Source organism: Triturus cristatus, chromosome 1_2, assembly GCF_964204655.1.
Source record: "Triturus cristatus chromosome 1_2, aTriCri1.1, whole genome shotgun sequence".
Taxonomy (NCBI): Eukaryota; Metazoa; Chordata; class Amphibia; order Caudata; family Salamandridae; genus Triturus; species Triturus cristatus.
The window spans coordinates 983,439,480-983,463,041 of record NC_140580.1 but is presented as its reverse complement, the minus strand read 5'-3'; the positions used below and the strand labels follow the sequence as shown (position 1 = coordinate 983,463,041).

The window sequence follows — 23,562 nt, the reverse complement described above, 5'->3', positions numbered from 1 at the left end:
AGCAATGATTAATAGATTAGTAACACGCACACTAACATCAGAGTTAATAGACATCGATCATACAGCAACCGATAAAAGCATTTCCGCAACTACTCGGTGGTTGGGAGAGAGGATGAAGTATGTAAATGTCTTCCCTGCCAACTCTCTAAGATTTTTGTTTCTTGTACCCATTCAAAGATAACCTGCGGCCATCGGAAGAGAGGGGTTGGACGTGACGCACAGCCTGGCTGCAGACCATGGAACATCTATGGCATCGACCAAGGGGGAAGCAACGAAGCAAAAAGGGCGTGAGATGAGGCACCATTATCAGGATGATAAGCGATAGAACGAAGGGCTACATCGAGGCCCCCTACTCACTGACCAGTGTGCCTGAAGTCCCAACCCGTCGGGCCCGATTGATGGGCCCAGTGCTGGAAGATTCTGCTCCCCATGGTCCGCATTTTTGATCCGATCCCACTCCACCCCCTCTTCCCTCGGCATCCCGAAGCACGTCACACCCTTCTCTCTCTCTCCCTCTTTTATACGGATTATGAATTTGACCTAACTACAGAAGAACAAAAAGCGGGTACCCTGTCTCAAAGTACCTATGATGAACTGTGTTAGGGAACAGGACTGTGATCGGAGGACAGCGAATGGTCACACCCTGCCACGTGAGAAATTGGATTTGAGCTGGACCTTAGCTCCACCGCCGGTGCTCAACAGTGCCAACAAAAGAAGAACAACAATAAGAGCTTACCAGTGATGGCTCTTTATAATAGGACACTGGAAAGAAGAACCCATGTTAAGTTGAAAATCCTCTCCCAACCACCTTTTTATATTAACCATCTTCCTATCGAGTTTTCATGATGTTGCATCAATCGGTTCCGACTGTACACTGAGAAGTTAAGAAAATCTAACTTTGTATAATGACATTCATACAACACCAGCCATGCACACGACTGTACTGACTATTTTTTCCACACGAAGTCTGGGCCTTAAGTAATGTACGAAATATCCCTTGTTTTGCCAGAAACATTTTTGCTTTACAGTATCCTATTTGTGCTCCAACGAGCTCCCTTCCTCCTATCCCTGGGCCTGACATGCGGCGCAGCTGATGTAATTTTGTATGTACTACCTCCTCGCCTACGTTATCAACTGTATGTAACTATGTAAAAATGTGTCAGATTACTCCTGCCTGCCCTAAAAACTCTGTATCTTTAAGGAATGTATGGAAAACATTAACGATATTATAGCTGGAGGGTTAAAGAAGGTGAAATGTCGGCCAGGCAAGCTGGCGAGATATGTTAAAAGGGAGGACTGTGGAAATTTAGCTTGTAAACTGAACATTATCTGCGCCATCTTGCCTCTCCCCAGCGCCACGCACAGCGAACGCACGGCCGCCATTTTAGGCACCCCACTCTCTCCCCCGCTCATTGTCGATCGCCAGCACGTTCCCCTGGCGCTGCAAGCATCCCCCGCGCGCCGGCCACCCCCGCTCTCTCATACACGGGCCATAAACCCTCTCCTTCTGCGCGACCCTGCCATGGAACCACATCCTACGCCTGACCGACATCCCATATATGGTCACGCATCTCTTTGATAACCCCCTTCCTCTGCGCCCCATTGTCCGAACTGATCCCAGGCCATCACCTAGCCCTGCGGATGCAGTTTATTGCCCCTACTGTAAGGGAAACACCCCACATCAAAGGGATACAGTGGATCAAAGCCCCTAACCCCTGAGACCCGGCCGGTTGCACACACCCCCGGGAATTGGCGGAATGTCCAGCTGCGTGATAGCCATCTCCTACTGTAGATGGGGTGGGGACTTCCACTGTAGATATGTGTGGGAACGAGTTCAAAGTGGGGATTCCGAAGACGTTCTTTTATACATCAAAGTAATCTCAAGAATGTGCCGTGTACAATAAAACCTGCAATAAAGTCATAAACCTGTGTATAAGAGGCCAGGCCTCAGAGATGCAGTTAGAGCACCTCGTGACGATACCTTGCTGTCTGATCTGATGTGTTCTGCTACGACGGAATAAAACTTTGTTTCCTGCCTTCCAGTCTCCGGCGCCTGCCTCTTTCATTGGTAAATTATCGAATGGTATGAGAGGCGATTACCGCCGGGCAATACTTGAAGGGTTATCAACTGAAACTGCCGCTACCATTTAACAAAGTGTACTGAGTTGGTAGCCTCAGAAGTATAATACTTATATTTAATTGTGCCTTTGGAGTAGGGGCAACTTCAAAAAATGGTCTTTAAAATGCACAGAGGTCCTCCCTTCCTTAACCCTGGACGTAGCTGGACTACGCGGAGGTCCACGGAGTTGCAAACAAACTCCGTGGAGCTCCGCTACGCAGCCCACCTCAACCCCCAATTAAGAAGTAAGTTAACAGTAATTAACAATAAACTTAACACCACTTATCTCTGTTCTGTGGCATCCCCGGGCTGCCCTCCTCCTCTTCCTCGCTGTACCGGTAATGCTTAAGAGAAATGCACAGGCGCACGCGCATGCACAGTTTTCTTAAGCATTATCGGTAAGGCGAGGAAGAGGAGGATGGCAGCCCGGGGACGCCGCAGTAAAGTAAGGTAAGTGGTTTTAAGTTTATATTTCATTACTGTTAACTTACTTATTAATAGGAGGGTGGAGGTGGGGGCTGACCAACTCCGCTCCGTTGCAGAGTGTGCGGAGATTTATCTTCTCCGCGTTCTCCGCGTGACGCAGAGAAGGCAAAACCCCACACACTCCGCTGGCAGAGCAGAGGTCTCTGCCTGGGGTTATCCTTCCTGCCCTGGCTCCAGATTCACTACAGGGGGATATGGATCCCTTTGTGTGTGGATAGGACACGGCCTGTGCCCAGCTCCTACCTCCCAGCTTCCCAGGAAGATCTGTCTAGTCACACCCAAGGTTCCTTTTGTATGTGGCTGTCTAGAGGGAACACATGAAGTCCAGCTGTCACCCAGCCCAGCCAGTAATCACAGACAGGCAACAGGCACCAAATGGCTAAAAGCAGAATAATGCCTAACTTTCTAAAAGTGGCAATTTCAGAATAGTAACAACAAATCCAACTTTGCAGTTAAATAGGATTTGTCATAACCATTCCTGAGGTACTAAACAAGACAGATCCACCTTCTCTCTATTATGAATTGCAGCTTTTAAAATGTAATAAGTAATTCCCAATGTTAACCTATGCGAGGGGCAGACCTCGCTGTAGTGAGAAATGAGTTTGGGAGTTTTTCACTATCAAAACAGGTAAAACTTAAAAGTACATGTCATTCCTTTTGATTACCTGGCACCCTGCCCCTTGTGCTACCTAGAGCCGACCTTAGAAATAATGACTTATATGTAATAAATGGGGAGTTGCAGGCTTGGCAAGGGCTTTTAAATACCAAGTTGAGATGGCAGTGCAAACTGCACACACAGGCCCTGCAATGGCAGGCCTCAGACATGTTTATGGGCTATGTGAGTGGGTGATACAAGCAGTGCTGCAGTCCCTCTAGTAACTTTTAATATACAGGCCCTGGGCACATGTAGTGCACCTTACTGGGGACTTATAATTAAATTAAATGTGACAATTGTGGTTACTTCAGTCAAACCATGATTAGGAAAGGGAGCACATTCTCTTTAGCCCTGGTTAGTAGTGGTAAAGTGCTCAAAGTCCTAAAGCAAACAAAAAGGAATCAGAAAAATATCAGCCAAGCAAGCACAAGGTTTGAGGGAGGACTACCCTAAGTATGTATGTATTTTTCATGCTTGTGTTCCACATTTTATTAATTTCTCATTGTGATTCTATTTGTTAAGATGTGTTATATACCACTGTAATAATGTTGGAGGAAAATTCATTGGTATGTCGGGTTCTGGATGAAAAAGAGAATCAGTGTCTGAAACAAAAGAACATTCGATCAAGGGATAGTCAAGTTCAAGGACAATCTCGGGCTAAAGATTCAGCTTTTTTTTTTGGTCTGGACCAGGGGTGGGCGGAGTTTGTGAAGTTGAACTATACTAAACTCAGTGGAATTTCGTGGAGTTTCGCTCCACCTACGTTCAACCCCGCTTTCTGCACTCATCTCCCAGTGTTGCCTCTTCTCCTGAAAGGGGTGCCTCACTGGCCAAGAAGATGGATGTAGGTGGTTCAGTGCTATATCAGGCTCTCGGCCCAAGGGACCCACCTCCGCTCCCCCCTGCGTGGCTCCCCACTGATGCCTGGGGTGCAGTGCTAGATATGGTGCAAGCAGCAGGAGCAGCAGCCGCACACACTTAATCACCTACTAGGGCACATTGCGCACAATACACATCATTCACCCACCACATTGCTGTTACATGTGTAGAAAGAAATGAGAGCAGTCAGGTAGGCAGGTATGATGTCTGTTGGGGACAGGGGCTGGTACATTTTCGGTTTGGAGAGAGCTGCCGAGGCACCTGCAGAGGGCTATGTCCACTGTCTCTTGTGGCCCTCAACCGTCACCACCACGGCACACTAAACCAATGAAGTGCCCTAAGACACTGGTATTTAAATGCCAGTTTTTGAAGAGTTTCCTTATTTTTTTCCCCAGCTTTGTCATAAAGATCCTGGAAATGTTAGTAGAACAGTGGCTGAGTGTGCATCCTTAACTGAGAAGAAGTGCGCTGCCAGCGGCCTTCAGAACCTTATGGAAGTTTACACTGACCTTGTTGCACTCATTGATTATACTTATAAATATTAATAAATTTGCCTTGCAGCACAAACCCAGCATGTCCTCGTAAACAGGTGTACACACGATGTCCCCTGTGAACTCGCAGGTCGTCACCTTGGCATTGATGCCGGATGTTAAAACACCAAGTGCAGCACTTGAGACAATCGAGGCTTGGGCAGGCTGGGGGCGGGTGGTGTTATTTACTCTGTGAGATGCAGTTTGTCTATGAGCGAATTAGACCACTTAACTGTGCACAAACCCTTCACTGTGGGGAGGGGGTATACATTCCCGTCAAAGTGAGAGCAATCCTGATCTGTCTTGGGGACAGGTCTATTCCAAGTTAGTCTCTGTCGCTCCTGTGATTTCAGAGTGCACACGCCTGTGAGCAGTGAAGATAGATAGATGCTCAAACACAAAATGCATTCCTTTCAACTCTGTAGACCAGCGGTCTTTAACGAGTAGCTCGGGAGCTACTGGTAGCTCGCCAGTACCTTCAAAGTAGCTCTCCGAGGTGAAGTCAAGCCCAGTATCAATTTCAGAGTAGGTGCCTATTAAAGAAGGCTGCACTGATCATCTCAAGACGCTAAGAGTGACAGACAGCCAAACTTAGCACAGTAACTCATACTAACACTCAAACACACACCGTGCCAGCTTATAGGACCTGCTATATGACAGTCTGTATCCAATCTCAATATAATTAAGCCACAAGGAGATTGACCATGTTACAGTCCCTCCTTTATCAGTCACAACATGTGTGTGAACAGTGCACCATGAAAAAAGTATGGCAGCAGTAGCCTGAGCTGTAATCAGTGCTGACCCACCAAAGTGCGGGACTGCAGGAGTCAGAGTGAAAATGTGTCAGTTAGATGCATGATCAGCTCAAGACCTGAGGAGAACAGGGTATGATCCAGACCAGAGAAAATTAAGAGATTCTTCAACATTTATGTGTGCGTCCATGATAAACACTATTGCTTCCTGAAACTATGCCTGGTGCCAAGAACCGCCAAATATATATGCTAGCCCCATCATAAGAGTGTTATATTTGGCATAAGTGTGTCCATTCTTGACATAATAGTGCCAATGGCATAATTATGGTCATCCTTGACTATTTTAGTATTTTTGGTCTAGTTGTGGTATGCTGGCAGCCATCATAGACCTACTCTGAGCATGACTGGCCTATCTGTACCTATTCCTGGCATATTAATGGTCATGACTGATATGTGGTCTTATCCCTGATCCTTCTGGTTTCCAGCCTTGGCACAACTGTGGCCCTAGTTTAATGGTGGGCATTACTGGCATAATCCAGGCTTCCGTGGTGCTATGGTGAGCATCCATTATGATATAATGGGGTAAGCCACAATTGTCCACGGACCTGGGTAACGATTGGTATAGGAAACAAGGGTCCTAGACTTCTTTAAAGCTACAATTCAGTTATGAAAAACATTAATTAGTCAAAGGGCATCCGGTACATATAGAATTAGCATTGTATCATTAATGTGCCACCATTTTCTTTACAATGCAAACAAGTATATCCTCAAAAGACACAAAGGCACAAAATATCGCTCCAATAGTGATTGTTTATTATTTAGTTACTTTTATAACAGATCACCATATCCAATGCTCCAAATAGAGAAAGAGGTTGTTCCAAGAGGAGTGTGAAAAAGGAAAGTACTTGTGAGGTAGGACAGATATAAAGGAGGGGAATCCAAAAGGCAAATTCAATAACCAATCAATTACACATTCTGGTATCCTTAGTAAAACTGGTCATGGTTCATAGAGGCATCAGTTTTACAGATAGGCCTGTCCCTTATGGATTTACAAATATTAATTTCATGATTTTCTGATGACGCACAGAGAACATTCATCTGTGAAAAGGTAGGGCTGGGATTATATCAGGTACAGGCCCACTGGGGGAGAGTGTCGACGTTTCGACCCTGGTGCAATGAGGGTAATTTATATCCTCTGCAGCCGGGTCTTCCTCAGGACGGGGGAAGGGGAGGCAACCTAGGGTTAGGTACAGTCAGGATAGAGCCCCTGAGGAAGACCCGCCTGCCGAGGATATAAATTACCCTCATTGCACCAGGGTCGAAACGTCGACACTCGCCCCCAGTGGGCCTGTACCTGATATCATAATACAATGCTAATTCTATATGTACCGGATGCCCTTTGACTAATGAATGTTTTTCATAACTGAACTGTAGCTTTAAAGAAGTCTAGGACCATTGTTTCCTATACCAATGGTGAGCATCCATGGCATAAGACTGTAATACCTGGGAATTCAAAGTAGTCTGTCCATGTGAGGCATTTGTACATGGGAGTACATGATGATAATGACAAGCTGATGTTTTGAGACTGTACATTTCTCAAGAACTGAAAACGGATATTTTAAAGGCAGTTTTAGTTTAAAAAAATGGGGCTTCTTCTGGAAAATTGAGTTTGTTTGCCCACAGTGGAAAGTAGTATTAGGTAGAAAAATGTGCATTTTCAGAAACTGGTGAATGATAATTCAAGCTGAGCTGGGGAGACGTACAGCTGTGCTTATGTCCTTTGTGCCACAGGGCATGTCAGGATTTGAATGTTACCTCATAAGTCAAGGGGAGGCATTTCATATTGAATAACTTTTCCCCAGCATTTCTGCTGGTAACCACACTTGGTATACTTGGGTGGTAACTACTGAAAATCTTGCTTTGGGTGGTCATAGTGTAGTCACTATTTTACAGGTATAACATTTGCTAGTAGCTCGAGAAGACTTCCATGAGCAGAAGTAGCTCTCACTACAGACAAGGTTGGAGACCCCTGCTGTAGACGCAATACCACCGAGGAAATGTTTCTTACTGCAAAACCAGGCATGTGGCACAAAATGCCGGTGAAGCAGCTTCAGTTGTGGCACCTTTGAAACTCTCACCCCTCACCCACCCAGTCACAGCGTCCCATCCCACTGCTTTCTCTCTGGATGTAAAACTGGCTGTAGCCAGCATCTTGACAGATGACTCGATAACGCCTCAGAGCTTACTGATAACCAGGCGTGAGGCAGCCAGCCTGCAGACATTATTGCAGCCATTGGAAAGCGGGTCATTGGGGGACCTGGCGTCTGAACAGAATGTATGCTAGATTTTCACGTAAAAAGTAAATTGGGTGCCTGGGTGTGATGTTTGCTCATTAACAGGTCACAGAGTGGTACTGACTCAAGCACTGGCGCAGGTATCGGTGGTTCAGATTGTGTAGTAGTGCCAGGGCCCAGAGTACAGAGAGGCCCACTGAACCCTGATTACAGCTAAATGTGACTTCTTAAGCAAGCGGTTATGGGATAATTCCCATTGATTGAAACCAAGGTCATGTCAACCCATCAATGCAACCGGACTGGGGAGTAAGTCTAAGGGGACCTGCAACATGCAGGGCGGTGATGCAGCAAACCATGGTACCTGGTGACAAAGCAGCAGAGGCTGGCAGCCTCGTTTCCCCGCAGTGGTATAGCACTGCAGTGCACCTAATACACCCCATCCTCTCTCCTGAAGCTCAGCTGCACTCTCAAAACCAATTCTTCTAAAGATGCGTCCTGCTCTCAGCAGCTTTTGCGTTCTTGTTTAAAGTGAGCGGCGGGGGTAAACTCTGCCACCCGGCTAAATCAGAGTTTTTTCCTGAACCCCGCGCTCCCAGCGGACTGCAGAGTTGGCGAAACTCTGCAAACTCTGTTGGCGCAGCTGAGTTCACCGCCCACCCTTAGTCTGGACATGCAATGCATCGGGAGAAGCCTCCTGCCACAGAATCAACAATAAAGTCTTCTGTACTGTTGCTTATCAATGTTCCCTCACTGAACTCCTATGTCACAGCTGTGCTAAATGGCAGATGGACCAAGTACAGATGGCGCCATATGTTAAACCTCTGTCTCTGGTTAAGATATGAAGTGGATTATCTGTAGAGAATAGCATAGCTGGAGAGACTGACTTAAATATCTGTTATCTCACAGAACATCCCATGAAGGTTTGTGTGGAATGACATCTTGGAAGGCCAATAGCAAGGCCCTGAACCACACAGAGAACAAAGGAGGACTTGTGCCCCTGCCAGTAGCTGGCAGTTATCAGATATGGCTAAGAAGAGCTGGATTACAAAGGAGACACCAGGTCAGAAGATGGCTACTGCTTCCTAGTTTCTGGCCCTTCCTTTAGTGCTATTGAAGGTATCTAATATAAAGGAACAGGCTTGTTTCCAATAGAGTTGAGGAAGACACTTCTGCTCAATAATGTCTTTACTAAATAATTTGATATTCATTAAAAAAAACTATGCCGGCCCCGGCTACTTTGATGCGCACCTGTAAAAATATATACACCAATGGCCATGAAGGCATTACTCCCATCGCCTAAAGACATTGTACGGTCAATTTGCATAGCGAACATTTCTGTGTTGCGCTTCAACTGATCTATGGCTAACCCCCTCAGAATATGAAAGTCAATGGCTGTACTACCAACAATGCTAGAAAATATGCATAGGAAATGTTTTAGTCCAACCTCTAAGCACTTTGGTCCAGATGTTCTAAAAGACTCGTTGCAAAAAGTGGTAGCGAATTGCACATCGACATTTTGCCGAGTGGTTTTTCATTTTGCAATGTGACTGATATACTAATAGGTGGCATACCAAAATTTCTGGTCACATAGGGTCACAGTACGGCCTCTCTAAACAATAATTAGTCAGGTCACTATTCGCAAACACCTGTGATTGGCTTCAACCTGGTGGCTGCAAAGAACAGCAGATCATCATGCCTGTGTTTACATTCCCAAACAGGAAACTTTTTTGATAGCAGCTGTGTTCAAAAGGAACTGGTGCGGCTTTCACAAACCTCTGTTTCGAAATACATGGGAGGCAAATTTAATTAAAGATTTTTTGAGGGGTGGTATTCTCCTGAAGTGTCCTCCTAAAGCCTCAGCAGGACTTATTTGGCCACAATAAGTCAGCGCCCAGGAGTTGCCTTTACTAGCGTTACCAGTAACTTCTGGTTGCAGAGTTAACAGGAATTGCATGTGGATCCGGGTGGTTCCCCTGTGGCATGAGTAACTGTGAAGAAAGACAGTAATTCTGGGTCTGGTTTCCCTGATGATGTCTCATTTCTCCTCCAGAACTTTACTCAAAGATGTGGGGTGCATTCAGCAGCCAGGGACCCAAGGTGAAATGTTACTAGGTCTGTGGATTTCCTGCTAATCTTGCATTACGGACCCTTTCCGAGTTAAAAGGCCCTTTGATTAACAGGCCCTGCAAGTTTCACCTGGGAACTCAGGCTGCAGAATGCAGCTAACCTGTCTGGTTTGAATTCCAAGGGAAAATTAACAGGATGATCGTACCCGGAAGTACTGATTCTCTTGGTAAATCCACAAAACAACTGCAAGTAAACTTGGAATTGGCCCCTAAGAATCATAAACATGAACCTTACAGAGTGGCTGAAATATGACATTCCTGGTAATGGCTATAATTAACAGTAAGGTGAACATTGAAATCTTGGAAATGAATATGGATGTGATTAAAATTAATGGATATAGATTGCACTGAAGTGAACAGAATATCCTTTTAGTAAATAAGAATGAGAGTAAAATGAATGGATATGAATCACAGTGAGGTGAAATCAGTACCATTGTGAATTGTTGTGTCGCCAGGGGTAGTACCTGGCACGCGATTACAGGGAGTGTTACCTGGTGGGGGCTAATAAAGAGACAGGACTAACGGGCTCATTTACTTGGTTGCAACGTCGTAGCCCAACTGGCGTACGTACGCTTACGACCGGCTTTTATTTATTCAGGGTCACATGACCCCCACGCTGTACGCCCGTTGCTTCACGGGCGCAACACAACATTCCTCCCCAACAAACATGAAAAACATAAATAAACAGAGGGCAGTCCGAACCAACCCACATCCTATCCCATACCCAGCTTGTCCAGCTACCCATAGTAAATTATAATATAAAACGATCTTACATAAGGTAGTCCTTCAGCCGGCGGGATGGTGCAGGATTACTCCGGAGGTGATGCTGGGACAGGCCCCGGCTCTGAGAGTCACAGTCCAGGGGCCCCGAGGCCTCCACCCCGGGCTGGATATCCGGACTACGATCCAGGCCATCGGCGGCCACACCTGATGACGCTGGCCCCGGGCTCACCTCCGGACTCATCGACCCTACGATGTCTTCTGTAGCTGTCCCACCGGCTACCCCACGGGGTCTGGCCTCTGTCACTGGGTTGTCCGGGTAATTGGATTCTGGCTGGGGCAGGGAAGTTCTGGACTCTCCTGGCCGGTATTTCTTGAAGTGTGACACATTCCGAGCGATAGTTTCTCTTCCTCGCCTGGCCACGATCCGGGTTCCCTTGACGTGGACCACCGACCACGGGGTTTTTCTCATATGTCAATCTAAACTTTCCGCCTGTGATGCGGTTCTTGAGGAGTACTTCATTGCCTCTCCTTAGCTGAGGTGCTTGGGCCCTCCGTCAGTGACTGACATGGGCATGTGTCCTGTGCCGCCGGGCATCGATCCGTAGGTCATCCGGGGCCTCCGGCTGCCACTGGGGGTGATGGGGAATGCAGTCAGCGACTACTCGCCCCATGAGAAGGTGAGCCGGGGCTACTCCCGTGGTGGTGTGGGGAGTTTGGCGGTAGCTCCTCAGAAATATGAAGATGGCCCACTCAACCGACTGTCCCTTGTCATGCGCAATCCGGATGACCTTGTTCAAGGTCCACATGAACCTCTCGGCCTCACCATTTGCTTGGGGCCACCGAGGTGTGATTCTTCGGCGGCGAATGTTCAAAGACTGTAAGTACGAGGCGAACTCCTGCCCTTGGAAGGGTGGCCCGTTGTCTGTCCTTAACTCATGTATCAGGCCATGTGTGGCCATTATCTTCTCAAGCTTAGGAATTACCTCGCGGCACTGGCTGCCGGTATGATCTCAACTTCGGGGTATTTGGAGTGGTCATCAATAGCCACAAACGTGTAGCGTCCATCAGGAAGACTGCCAAAATCCAGGCTAACTCTGGACCACGGTGCTGACGGCCGAGGCTCGACCACAATCAGGGGCCGGTCGAGGCGCTTCCCCTGTCACTTGGCAGGCCGCACATGATCGGACAGTGTCTTCCACTAGCTCATCCATCAGGGGGAACCACACCTTAGTTCGAAGTCTGGACTTTGTTTTGACGATGCCCTTGTGTCGGACGTGGGCCAGGTGAACCACCTGCTCGGTTAGGGACATCGGGATTACGAGCCGATGTCCTCTTAGGAGACACCCCGTGTCATCTTCGGTCAATTCTTCTCTGACATCATGTAGGCTGTCCATTATCCGTTGCGCTTGGGCTGTTAGGCCCCTCCATTCCTCCTTGGCCTTGTGCCAGTTGCCACTCTGGAGAGCGGTTCTTCCTCGTTGCAGACACTCATCCTCCCGGGTTGCCTCACGGAGGCGCTCCATGGAGAGAGGAATCGGGCAGGAGCGAGCCGTGACGCACCGGACGTATTCTTCCGTGTTGGCCGCGTCTTCCATCTCTCGGGCTGTGGCAGCACGGGGATGTCGGGATAAGTAGTCAGCGGGATTTCACGAGCCTGGCTGGTTCTCCACTTTGCAGTTGTAATTTTGGAGCTGCAGCATCCACTTCTCGATTCTCGGTGGAGGTTTCGTGGAAGTCCCTGAGAAGAGGGCCACAAGGGGCTTGTGGTCCGTGGCTACCACAAATGGCTTCCCGTAGATGTATAAATGTAAATGGCTGCACCCCCAGTGGATTGCTATAGCTTTTTTCTCAATCTGGGAGTATCGTTGCTCCGTCTCGGTGAGTGATGGGCTCGCAAAGGCCACAGGGGTCCAGTCATCCTCCTGGCTCTGTCTCTGCAGCAGTACGACCCCTAGTCCCATGGGGCCCGCATCCACGGCAACCAGCGTCAGTTTTCTGGGGTCGAAGAAGGCAAGGGTGGTGGCCTTGGGCAGGGTCTCTTTGATTGCGTTGAACGCCTTGGATTGGTCAGGCCCCCATTTCCAGGGAGTCGATTCCTTGGTGAGCTCTGGGAGTGGTAGGGTCAGGTTGTTGAGATCACGGATGAACCTGTCGCAGTAGTTCACCATACCGAGGAAGCTGCGGACTTCGGTGACATTGGTGGGGGCGACGGCATCCTTTATGTCTCTGACCTTCTCCGAGTGTGGGTTGACTCCCTCCCTCGAGAAGGTGTACCCGAAGAAACTGTAGTTTCTTTCTCAGGAACTCACACTTCTCCCTGTGTAGGGTGAGGCCGGCTTCCCGCAGTCGTCGGAATACCTGCCTTAGGCACGCATTGTGTTCAGGAATGGTTTTGGCGTGTACCATGATGTCATCACTGACGTTGATGACGCCCGGAATGTCTGCAATGGGTTCCTGTATGATGTTTTGGAACACTTCCGCGGCACTGGACACTCCAAAGCTCAACCTGGTGTATCGGCAAAGCCCCAAGTGTGTCGAAAACGTTGTAAAGTTCCGAGACGCCTCATCTAGTACTAACTGATGGTATCCGGATCTCAGGGCAAATTTGGAAAACCAGCAGGCCCCGGCCATTTCCCCGATGAGGTCGTCTATTGTGGGGGTGATATGGCGCTCTCTCTTGATCGCGACATTGGGGAGTCTCATGTCAACACAAATCCTCATCGCGCCTGGTTGCTTGGGCTTTCGGGTGACAACAATCGGGGATACCCACGGTGTGGGGCACTTCACCTTCTCGATGATGCCAGCAGCCTCCAATTTCTTAAGCTCTTCCTCTACCAGGGGGCGCAGGTGGAACGCTATCCGCCGATGCCGCAGTGCCACTGGTTGGACGGTGGGGTCAATGTGGAGGTGTATCTCCTTCCCGTTGAACCGTCAGATCCCTTGGAATACTTCGGCAAACTCAGTCAGCAGATGTTGTACGGACTCCTGATGGACTCCAAATGCGAATGTCACGATTCCCAGGTCTTCAGCAGCCGTGCACCCCAGAAGCATTCCCTGCCTGTCTTCGGTGACGTAGACATTCGTGGTGATCGAGTGGTTGCCGTGCGAGATGGATGTTCGGAACCGTCCTCGTATCTTCAAAGGTGCATCTTGCCCATACGCGAACACGGTGATGGTCGAGGGGTATAGCACTGGCCTAGGATCCATGGTGCGATGTAGGACTGACGCCATGATGTTGATGGTCGCGCCGGTGTCGACCACTGCTGTGATGTCTTGTGACCCTACGCGGATGCTGCACTGGGGCAACCGACGCGCCTTCCGGGTCATGGTGCCGATCATGTGCACCTTGTGCACTACCCTTTCTTCCTCTTCGTCGTCGTCCATGTCTCTGTGCCCTCTTTCTTCCTCAGGCAGCGCGTTTACCACTTGGGGTGGTTTGCGTTATCTCTTGGACCGGCAAACTTTTTCGAAGTGATTAAACCGCCCGCACCCAGAGCATCTCTTGCCTTTGAATGGGCATTCTGTCGCTGGATGAAGCAAGCCTCCGCAGTATCCGCAGGTTTTGGGTTGTCCTGATGTGGAGGGCCCCGGCCCTTTCTTGACCCACCTTTTCGGGGGTTTCGTCGTCACCGTATTTACGGGCTCGGCCTTCACAGGTGCTTGCAATGCTGCTTCCATGTGCACCGCTCGCGCTTTCGGCAGTTCTTTGGTCCGCCCCAGCGTTAGTGTATCCGTGAGGGACTTGCCGGATTCTTCGAGTATCCGTTCCCGGAGCCTAGCGGAGGCACACCCTTGAATTATCTGACCCCTGTTTTCTACCGTTACATCGGGTAATCCACAGGTGGATGCCAAGTTCTTCAGCCGGGCATGATACGTGTCTAGCGATTCCTCCGGGAGCTGGCGCGCTTGCCGGAATATGAACCTTTTATAGTCTTGATTGAGCATGGGTTTAAAGTGCCCGTTGAGGGCGTTTATCAGTGTGTGGTGGCTTTTGGGCGTGGCTTCTACTATGGTCTTCGCGATGTTGTGGATGTCTTTGCCCCCCAAATGTAGCAGCATCGCTCTTTTCTGGTCCTTATGGACCTTGGTGGCCTCGAAGAATATGAGTAGGCGATCCACCCAGTCCTTTCACTAGGGTGCCAGCGATGAGGGTGACCCTTCCACAACAAACGGCTCTATGGGGGGTATCGTGGCCATGTTTGCCGCTTTGACTGAAGACCCCGTCGGTTATCCCCTCAGGCGTGTGAGTGAACTTGTGTTTCTTTATTTTTTGTTGGTTTTGTCAGTGCTTGTTGTCTACACACCCCTTGCTGGAGCTCACTGTGCCTTGTTCAGCCACTGCTGGCCGGGTCTCCCTCCTTTCAGGGTCTGGGGCATGTGGTTGCTGTGGGAGCCCCAGTCTCTCCTGCTGGTGCTGGCTCCTCCTGGGCCTTGCTCTCAGCCTCAGCCGTGTGCCCTCTTCTTGCCCTTGCACTCCCCCTCCAGCCTTGCTGCCTTAGGGGCGTGGTGGCCTGTTTCTCCCCACTGCAGGCACAAAGCGGAGTCCGCAGCACGTGGCCGGCAGGCCCGAGCCTCACACGTGGCCTCCCATGGGCAGGGGGGGTCGCGCTACCGCGTCTCACCTCCGGGGTCCACACTGCTGCGAGCGCGTCCTCTGCTTCACACGCCATAGTACCGGCGCCTCCGAGGGCACAGCGCCGTCGAGACACCGCGGATAGCGCGCCGGGGCACGAGCGCCATGAGCCGATGGCAGTGCTCGCGGCCGCCACACCAGCGGTCGTCGACCAGCGAGGGCACGCCCACCCTCGTCGCCAGTTGTTGTGTCGCCAGGGGTAGTGCCTGGCACGCGATTACAGGGAGTGTTACCTGGTGGGGGCTAATAAAGAGACAGGACTCACGGGCTCATTTACTTGGTTGCAACGTCGTAGCCCAACTGGCGTACGTACGCTTACGCCCGGCTTTTATTTATTCAGGGTCACATGACCCCCACGCTGTACGCCCGTTGCATCATGGGCGCAACACAACAGTGAATGAAATGAATGGCTATGAACCACACTGATGTGAATACGACATTTCCTAAAATGAATAAGACGCTGGTTGAAAGGTATATAGACACGGTGAACTGTGTTTATAACACATGTCGAAAAGTTTGTGACCCTGGCAGCTAATCAATATGCATTTCAATGAATCTGCAGACCTCAGATTTGAAAATGAAAAGGCTTGAGTTGGCCACTAATCATGAAGAATGTCCAATGTAAGGAGTATTTTATGTGGGCACAAAACAAAACACAAATTATCTTACAGGTAACTGGCACATTATTTAACAGATTGCATGTTGCAATTCAAACATATTTATTTTGTGAAGTGTAAAAGACATTCCATTCTATGTAATATATAGCTTCAGAAATCTCCTGATTTTCCTTCACCGATGCTCTCACATGGTTTTTTCGCTTAAGTGTTAGTTGGCACTGGTATCTCGTGAGCATTTTGCATGGAAGTGAATACTGCTCTTTTACTGTGGAATTCTTTTACATCGGTATCTCAAGGGCATTTTGCACACAAGTGTGTGCCCTGCTTAGCATTTCCTAGTGAGTATCTCAATATAAATTACACATCCATTCAAATTATTTGCAAAAGTCACAACTTTAAAGCAGATTCACCCCTGAGTAAAGAGAGCGAAAATTCAAATGTTTTCACTCGTTATTAATGAGAATTACGCATACATTGCAAGGAAAAAATGATAGAACTTCTCACACCCCAAGTGGAAAGGAACAAAACTTATTTATCTGAGGAAGGCTAGAGAGCGAATAAGTTGATTGGCTCAATTGAATACTTTCTTAAATTTTCAAAGAAAAGTGCAAGTTTAGATTGAGGAAGGAGTCAAACTATTGTAGGATAACGGATATTTTCAAGGGTAGGTTTGTATTGCAAATCTTATTGTCAGCTCGTGGATGATAGGAACAAGATTATTTATGTACATTTGATGGATTTTAGGTAATACATTGCACATTAATGGTTACTTACTATAAATGACCTTGTGGTTGGTCTAATTCCACTTCATCTTTCTAAATATGTGCATTAATTTGCCCTTTTCCCCCTTGGTAATGAAATGTTTTTAAAAAGTATGTTGGTAGGGGTTTCTTTTGCTTTTGTTGTTTACTATTTCTAAATGTTTGAAAAAACGTGTTTATGATGTTTGTCTAATGGAAATTATAAATGAACATTTTATTGACTGGCTTGCATGAAAAGTCAACTGAGAATATCAATTTTAATTTTAATGGCGTTAGGCCAGTCATTAGCTTTTGAGCATGGATTTACAAAAACTGACTAATAGTGTTTTTACAAAGAATACCATGTACAAGTTAAACACAACTCAACTGATAGTTTAACTGTATAGCAGTTGTGCTAAAAACAGCTAAACATTAACTGGGAGAAAGCGGCAAATTTGCCAATAGAAACTCTTTCTCAAACACACACAGCCAGGGACATGCCCTCTAAGAGATCGTGTTTTGATTTAGTTTTATTTACTGTAGTTCCACCTGGGTTGTCATGGGAGTCACCTTACAATACACCTTGCACAGCAGTTCAGTATTTTGTCCTAACCATCAAGGAATACTTAGGAATGCCTGTATAATAACTCAATAAGTTTGCTTGTCATTCAAAAAGTGACATTTGTCCCACCCCGTAAGTGATGTCATCACTGACCGGGACTTCCAATACAGTAGGGCGAGGCTATGTGGCAGCCCTCAGTGAACCAGAACCCTTGGAGATCAGGTGGCCACGCTGTGATGTAGAGGTGTCCGTCTCTTTTGGGGTGTTTGGAATACATATAAGGAGCTCCTAAGCGGCCTATGCAACAACCAAGGGCCATCCAGCAGAAGGTGATTGCTCTGTCATTATGAATAGATACAACCATCTCAGCAAAAAAGGCTGCCTCTGATGATGGATTGAACTCTATTTTAGATATTACCGTAGCCTGACATCGGAGGTCATGGATGAGAATGCGCAGCAGAATAACCCTAAAGATGGGGGTCCTCCACCGTCAGATGGAAGCGCTTAGCCTCAAGGATTTGCCTCAACTGATATCCCCTATTAAGGGTGCCACTAGCGGCAAAAAAGCTTCAAGTAACGACGTAAATGTTGGAAACAATTTCATCGACATGGAAGATGGTGAAGTATCCATAGCTCATCCTAACTCACTGGTCTATGAAGATATATGGTTTCTGGAGGAAACGGTTCCAGACACAGTAGTCGTGCAGCACCATGAGCAAGCTCTGCCGACAGATATGCTTCAATGGACCTTTGCGACTTTCAAGATTTCAGAGCCGCTGCCAAGTCCTATGAAAATGCAGAGGTTAGTAAAAAATAACTGCTGACAATTTATCTATATATGGTGATATTGAATTTTAACTAATTGTGTGTCTTTCTTTCTCTTTTGAACTGTAGAAAGAATGAGCACAAAGATCTGTGGTAAAAGAGCAGCCTCAAAGGTTTACAATGTACATTTTTACTGCTTATGCTGTTCAAAACAGTCTGAAAATTTCACAAGTCAAAACAAAGAGCCTCGTAAGAAATGTGTGTGTACCTATAATAGGGCAAACTTTGAAAAGGAAACTCCAGGTGACCCCTACGATGCCACATGACCTGTTGAAGGTTTTGCTGAAACTGTTGTGAACACCTGTGTCAAATGTGACTATTACAACCTTTATTACGGACATAAAATTAATGACGAACAGCAGGAGGCTCACAAGTGTCTCTACGACTAATACCAATCAAGAACAATCCATCAAATACGTAGGTTGTTAGACCGTAACAAGTTATATAAACTGTTAAGATTGGTTTCTGGGTTGTCTGAGGAAAATAAATATGTCCACCCTGATATGCTTAAGGTCTTGCCAGCAATGCTCAAAGAGATCTGATACTTGAGCGAACCAACCTCAAAACTCGGGAGTATGCAAGGATTGCGTGTGTATTATGGTAAAAGGATGATAGAAAGGGTCATAGAAAGACGTATGTGTGATATTTATTTTAGAAAATGAAGAATGGGCTCTTTAGCCTTACAGAGACTGTTTTGAAAAATGCTGAGTCTGTTGGTAGCAGAACATTACTGTGTTATTTAACATTACATACGCACTCACTTTTAGGATGAGAATCAAAATGTCTTTGTCAAGATGCCTGGGAGTTAGACCCCGGATGCATATTGGTATATGTGTTGATTAAAGAAAGAATGGCTGAAATACACCCTGTAACAGCATTATCTGATGCTTTGTGAGCTGCCCATGGAGATGCAGTGCAACAGTCCTGACTGTATAGCCAGATGTTGCATCAACACTTGGGTACCTACAATGGTGGTATACTGGAGTGTGTACAAACGCTGTATGCCTGAGTTAGGACTTTTGCCAGAGTCCACCTTACACAGCGCCTTGGAGTCTCTGACCGAAAATTATTTTAGAAATAAAGGTTTTGTATTGTCCGAACGTCAAAACTTGTGACGCTGAAGCAGATTATCTGCCTAGCTCCTAGTAATGCCTGTAGCAGGAGTCATATTATGCATATGTAGTGAAAAGAAAGCAAAATGTCCAACAACTAGGAAAAGCCATGTACCAAGAAACTGTAAAATATGTCATGCTTGTATTTTGCTGACAATCATTTTTTTAAATAAAATGTTTTTACACAAAACAAGTGTCTTTCATTTCATGAGGTACATGGGATGATAACTTATTGGTGGACGTGTTAAGGAAGCTTTATTACAATACAAGAGGGGTCAGAAGCTTCGAAAGCTCCGAACCTCTCTTAAGAAGGGCTCTAGTTGAAAAACCAGCTGGTAACATAGTGCTGGTGAAGATATGGTCATCAGGGGAAGAGTTGTATACACTCCTAAATGGCAGGAGTACATAATAAGTCTTCAAGATCTTGCAAAGCATAATAAAAGCGCTCAATATATATTAACAGTCATAGATGTATTGTCCAACTACGCCTATGCAGAAGCGCTGTGCGATAAAAGCAGGACTAGCATCACCAATGGTTTTAAAGCAAGCTTCAGAAGAGGTAGAACCCCTCAAAAAACTACAAACAGACACTGGAAAATAATTCTTAAACAAATCATTTCAGAAATTATTAAAACAGCAAGCATTTCATTATTTTTTAAAGCAGCTGTGATAGAGTGTTTTAACAGAACTATAAAGTCTAGGATATGGAGATATTTAACAGCCTACAACATCTACTGATATGTGGATGATCTGCTGGCTTTTATAAATGTTTATAACGCATATTACCACAGAACCATCAAAGCATCTCCTATAGAGGTAACACCAGATAATTCATTAAAGGTGCGGAGAATGGTGTATGGGAGTCACTTCGCTGCAAGAGTAAATACTCTTCTTTTAAAAGAAGTTGGCCATGTTATTGTTTTGAAGTTGAAAAGGTTCTTTATGAAGTGTTACCAGCAGACGTTTAGTGACAAGAAATTAATAGTGGAAAGTGTGAAGCTTAAGGAGGGTGTATATATTTACAGGTTAAAGGACTACGATTAGGAAACGGTGTCGGGTGTCTTTTACAAGGGGGAGTTACAAAAGGTACTTGATGATCCACACAGGGTGTACATGGTTGAAATGACTCTGAAAAGGAAAGTTAGTGGGGTTAACGGGCAGCCCTTTGTAAAATGACGGAGATGGCCCCAGCAATGTAACAGTTGAGTGCTTGCCAGGTCCCTACAGGGTGTGTGAGTATGGGGAGGTCTCACTGTAGGCATCAAGCTGGAGGTAACACCATTTTATATTACCCTACTGTCCAACCCATCCACGGACATGTTCCCTGACAATCACTTTTCTAATTATACAGTGAAAATGGCTAAAACAGTGCATCTAACAGGGGACTGTGAAGTATCCCTAACAAAAATCCAATTTCCAAGAACATGGCATACAACTACATGCTCGAGGCAAAATTTAACATGAAGTGCGCACAGGACCACTTGAGCATCCATGCCAGTCATCCAGCGCATGGCTGGGAAAATGGGGAATAACATTTACCGATACCCTCCCTGCGTCGCGGACCCAATCTCACACTAGCACATTCACACACGCACTCATTGGTGGGGCCCATAACACCAACACTCATACTTCTCTCTCACGAGTCTGCACACAGGAGGGATGAGTAATTCAAGCGCTGGACATGTGGGGGGAACACCTTATAACCTATAGGGAGAGAAAAGTTATTTTTACAAAATATACATTAACATCCTTCGCCTATAGATCCCTAATTTAAACATCAAGGCACTCCACCCACTTGGTCAATGGACCAATGTAGTTGGATTGGTTGATGGTGATTTAGAACCAGCTAAAACACATTTTAAGACTCGGAATCCTTAACATTCTTAATGAAAAACCACAAACTCCTTATTTCTTGTTAATCAATATTTGTTTATATAAAATTTGTCTCCTCAAAGTTTAGAATTCCTAGATCAATTTATGTAAATCGCAGAACATCATATTTACCTAATCTGGCTATTTGGAGTCCTCTAATTCATTGGCTCTGCATAACCAATGTTGTCGTAAATTGTCCGCAAAGTAGGCCAAAGCTCAAAGTTCTCTGCTCAGCACATTACAGTCCCCAATTTCTTAAAGGACCAGAAATTGTGCAAGCATCTATCATAGCCCGTAGATTTAGAAAAAGTTTGCTGTCATCAAGCGGTCGGGCAGCATCAGGATCATCAGGAAAGGCGACACAACGAAGGTGGGAAAAATGATGAAAAGCGAGCTCTCTCTAATAATAATGATGACGATCAACCAACAACCATCCCTATTCTACCACTCTTTTTATAATAAAAGCAAGTTAAAGAAGATACAATTTTAAGCTCTAGGACAGTCGTGATTGGCTGGTTGGGATCGTACGATTCATATTCTCAGATTTTCATTACAGTTCGAGGGGTGAGGTCATTTGTCAGCGAAATGTCGGCTTGTTCCGGTTTACTGTAAGGTGTGTTGTTCCCCTATCTTGGCGAATGTCCCGTTCCATATCCTTGACCAGGGACACATTGTGCAAAGGTCGCCAAGAGGTTCAGGATACTCGCACATGCGCAATTGATTCCGCGCCTCAACAGACAGTGGCCACTTCTGCATGTGATGTCAGCGGCCATATTGGATTTAGGCCCAGATGTCAACTTAAGCGAAACAAACACAAAAGAATAATTAATACATAGAAATGGTGATTCCAATGTTAACCCCTTACTAATCCCTCTATGTGTTTGTATTTATCTAGTATATAGCGACATTTAAAGTCATTATATTCACCTTTTTCGATCCTCCTCGAGGATGCAACATCACAAAGCAACATATATCATGCAGTATTCTACTACCACGTATACTATTATTAATATGCGTACAGATTTTAGTTATCAAGGTTATTTAGCCATGCGAAATGCAAATCCCACATGTACTTTAAAGTGTTATTAATGTTGATTAGTATACATGCATCACTCGTTTAATGATATTATAATTAATAGATTATATAATTAGTATTTTCATGCAAGAATAGAGGAGGTATACACAATTTTGCACTAGCTGACCATCAATCCCCCCTTTGGTGATTTTATCACCACAATACCTAAAATTTTGTATATTTTATAAAAAGAAAATGAATTCATTGATTTTTAGTTCACATTTCTGTTTCTCCAATTTCTTCTCCTATTGCTTTTCTATACTTATTATCTTTCATTTCTTCTAATTCTACTTCTTCAAATTCTCTTTCTCGTCTTTTATTCTCTTTCTTTTTCGAAGTTTCTCTTTTTAAATGTTTCTGTATTTTCTTTCTTTTGCAACATAAACATGCTAGTCTTAAAACTAATATTAGAAAAATTACACAGGTTAGTGGAAATAGGATTTTACCTATAAAGGTACTACCTAATTTTAATGGAAAATCTTTAATAGAAGATAATTTCTTTCCAATCTTTTCCCAAACACCTTCAACCTCCAGTGGTGCAATTTCCTCATGCAAATCAGATATATTTTTAATGTATGACTTTAGATCTTGACTTTCGTCAGGAATGTAAGTACAACAATGTTGAACTTTCAGCATTCCACAGACTCCACCCTCTTTTGCCAAAATTATATCAAGGGCAAGTCGATTTTGCATTACCATGGCACGCATGGCAACCATTTCTGTATTTACCAATAAAAATCCTCCAGCGGTGCTTGTTGACAAGTGATCCACTACTGTTGATAATTTTCTAATTTTATGTGCTTTCAGAGATATTCCCACTGCTGGTATCAATGCTCCAAAAATGTCTCCCAAAATTTCTGACCAAGATTCTCTCTTTCTACGTGTTAGCTGTCTACCTAACTCATGTACACCATCTCTTCCTCTTCCCACATGGAATATCTTTGGGAAAACCAGGCCCACGTAACATGTGCAAAACCAGTGATCTGGTAATCGATAATATGCTCTGTTCCCGCAGATAAAATATAATTCAGAAAAAACTGGATCATTTCCTCCTTTAAATCCCCAACCACCCATGATTCGATATGTATCATGGCAAGCACTGTTACCTACAAAATAATTATCATATGCAATTTGATTCCTTCTAATACACAACTTTCCTTTCTGAGGCCAATCTAAAGCCATTGTTGGACTAGCTTCTCCTTTCAAATGTTTTTCTTTTTCAACATCCCAGACTGTATTTTCCTCTCTTCCCTCAGATGCTTTCTTTTCCATTTTCAATCTCCTTTCTTCAACCATATCCAAGAACACTTTCTCCTGCTTCTGTAAACTACAAGTTAGATTATTTCTAAATATGGACTCTAATGTTAGTTCTTTAGTTTCTATGAAAAATTCACCTAATACCTTTGCAGGTTTTACTTGTTAATTACAGGTACTGAAAAGTAATATTCTAATTTCCCTATTTGGTAAAACAAACTTGCTATTACACTACATCTTATTCCATACGTTACTGGGAGGTGATGATAGGTCACTCCCTCAGACACAGATGCAGGTAACTGCATGCA

General features: G+C 45.6%; 1 pseudogene; it reads left to right on the top strand.

Moving 5' to 3' along the window:
* The first annotated feature begins 18,015 nt into the window (after nt 1–18,015).
* LOC146868514 (uncharacterized) lies at nt 18,016–18,639 on the top strand (annotated as a pseudogene).
* Nucleotides 18,640–23,562: the final 4,923 nt, after the last annotated feature.